Genomic DNA, 3,325 nt, shown 5'->3' on the forward strand with positions numbered 1-3,325 from the left:
GTCCCTTGGCATAATTTAACACCAACTCCTTCTTCAGGGTAGCTCAATCTCCCAGAAGTCTCTACAGAGGACTTAGGGACTTCCAGAGAGGAAATCAAGCCCATCTGAATGGAAATCAGGCAGCAGTTGTAGGAGATGGAAGAGGGGCTTGGGGAGGCCTTGTCTGAAGCTGGGGATTCAGGTTGTTTCTCCAACCCAATCCATCCCCATCCCCCAGCCTGGTTTCAGGAAGCTCTCTCAATGAATATTTAATAGCTCAGCGCTGGGCCTGATTGAATTTTAATGCTGGCGACCTGAGCCCGGAGCCTGAGTCCAGGCAATTAGTCAGGAGCCATTAACGCTGACCAAGCTGATTTATGGGTGGGACCAGGCCTGGTAAGGGGGAGCTCAGGCTGCTGCGAGGCCCTGGATTGGGTGAACAAAGTCTCCCCTTCAGCCAATCCCTACAGCTGTCTCAGTTTGCTTTGCATCTCATTTGCATAGCACTCCAGTGGGCAAACCTGGGTAATGGCCCATGGGCACACCCAGGGGTAGGTGGAAGCTGGCCTGGCTGAGAGCTGAGCCCAGGTTTGGCCCTTCTTTAGGACCTGACTGGCATTTATGGCTTGGATACTCTCTACATTTGGCATGTGAGATTCCACTGGACACTCTGTCTGTTCAAAGAACCTCCCTCCAGTCCTAGTAGAGCCCAGTAGGGAGGAAATTACAAAGGAGGAGGAAGGAGCATAGACTAAGTTTGACTTGGGAACTCTGGGCAAAGCTGCTGGGTTTCAGGCCCTAACAAAGGGCTCTGCGATTAATCCAGACAGGAGCCTTATTGAGCCCACACTGTCTATCAGACACTGTGATTCCACGCATTCCATGGCTCTCCCACCTTCCTGATCCCTGATCGACCTCCCCTCCCCACTCCCACTTTCCCTTCTGCCTCTCAAAGCGGGGTTCTGCACTGATGCAGATGGGGCTTGTGGGTTTTCAGGGTGCTGGATTATGCCTCGGGGTCCCTTGGAGGAGAAAGCCCTCCTCCCCTTCCTGCCCCTCATCCCCCTGACCTGTGTGAATGAGCTGGGACTCAGCCTGGAGTGCTCTATTGAACTATGCCCGACCCCTTAAATCATAGGTCAAGGATTTAGCTGGCCTGTCTGCTGCCATTCTGGCAGGTGGCCTCCTCCTCACCAGCCCCCACCCCTTTCTGAGCCCTCATCTGGGGATGTGGTGGAGAGCAGGCATCCTTCCCATACTGGGCAAGTATCTCCATGGGATCAGGCCTTATTTCAGCTGGAGTGGTTCTTATTGAGGGATGGGCAATGGAAAGGACAGGATAGGGCTCTGGGATGGGAGGCCAGCCCCTATAGGGAGGCTTGTGTAGAGGTCGGCAGGGAAAGGGGAGGCATTAGTCAAGGAAGGCTTCCTGGAAGAGGGAGGGAACTATAGGACTGGAAGGAAGGGAAGGACTGGGTCAAGGAAAAAGAAGAGAGGAAATCCTCTGCAGGGTACATCCTGTTTGAGGCAGGAAAAGGTGAAGTGTGAGCTCAAGACACTCTATACCTGTCAGTGATAATACTATAGCAGCAGTAGCCCCAACATGAGACTGTGCCTGCCTAGGCAGATGAGGCAGAGTATAAGGGATGATGAAATTATTATCACCGTTTAATGAGCACCTACTATGTGCCAGGCACTATGCTAAACACTTTGAATATATTGTTTCAGTCTTTATAGCAACTAATGAGGTAAGTATTCTTAGAAATTCCATTTTACAGATGAAGACACTGAAGCTCCGAGAGAGGTGGTAACTTGCCCAAGATCACATAGCTAGTTGGTGGCAGAGCCCTTGCTCTTGTCTACCACTCCACACTGCTCACAGGCACCTCAAATTCAACTTATCCTCTCCTTTTTACTCCCCAAATCCGCTCCTTCTTACATGTTTCTTATCTCCCTCTACCAGCATCGACCTGGTGATAAAAACAGATACTGCACGTACTATTTGCCAAAAGCCTGAGAAGCGGTCCCATCCACATTGTCACCCAAGCCCAAGTCCTTGGTATCATCAATCGTTTACAGTCCCTCGATCTGCTTCCTACAGGTTTCTGAATTCTGTTTCCTCCTCTTTCTCTACCTCTGAATGGTTCAGGCCCAGGTCATCTTCACTAGGGCCAGGTGAAGTAGCAAAGGAGCCAGGCACTGTGCTGCTTCCTGTATGTTCTCTTAATTCCTCATCGCCAGAAGCCTGAGAGTAGGTCCTTTGATTGCTAAGGCTGCCATTTTATAGGTGGGGTGGGGAGGTCAGGGACAGTGAGAAGAGACCCCCAGCTGTACTGGGCTAGCTGTGATGGTGGGTGGGGAGCAGACCTGACCAGATCAAGCAGAGCTTCAGTCTCTTGTCCTTTTCAGCTGTTCCTCGAAGCCCATTGTTTTCCAGGCTGGATCTATGCCCTGACCTCTTTTGATAAGAGGGATTGGGCTTCAAGTAGCAGAAGACCCAACTTTAAAATGGCCTAAACGGTAAGGATATTTATTTATTATGTAGCAAAACAAGAAGTCCCAGGGTGAGGCTGTTGCCAATTCAGTGATTCAACAATGTTATCAAGGACCTAGGTTCCTTCCTTTCTTGTTTGCTTGTTTCTTTCTTTTTCAACTTTATTGAAATGTAATTTACATGAGGTAGAATGCAGATTTTAAAAGTACAGTTTGATGAGTTTTAACAAATGTATACCTGGTAGCCACCATTCCAGTCAAGATGTAAAACATTGACATTGAGCCAGAAAGTTCTCTCATATCCAATGTGGTCAATCCCCCCCTCAACCCCTGCAACAGGTAGTCACTGATCTGATTTCTGCCTCCACAGCTCAGCTGTGCAAGCTCTAGGCCTTCTTATGAATGGAATCAAATTGTATATACTCTTTCTGTGTCTGGCTCTTTTGCTCCAGATGATGTTTTTGAGATTCATCAACTTTTTGTATATATCAGTAGTTCATTTTTATTGTTGAGTAAGATTCCATACTATGAATATTCTATCATATTTCTTTCTCTCTTCTCTACCATCCTTATCATGTTGGTTTTTGTCCTTCTACCCCGATGTCACTTAAAGTCATAAAATGGCAGCTGCAGTTCCAGATACCACATGCAGACAATGCCATTCAAAGGCCAAGAAAAGTTGTTTCTCTTTTGGCCTCTGAGAAATCTTTCTAGAAGTCCCCCAAAGAACATCCTTTCATGTTTCATAGGCCAGAATCATATTACATGTCCATTCTTAAACCAAACACTGGCAGAGGGAATGGGATTCCCATGATTGTCTCGGACTAATCAAGAGTCACCCCTGGGCTTGGGG

The sequence above is a fragment of the Pteropus vampyrus genome, unplaced genomic scaffold (assembly GCF_000151845.1).
Source record: "Pteropus vampyrus isolate Shadow unplaced genomic scaffold, Pvam_2.0 Scaffold471, whole genome shotgun sequence".
NCBI lineage: Eukaryota > Metazoa > Chordata > Mammalia > Chiroptera > Pteropodidae > Pteropus > Pteropus vampyrus.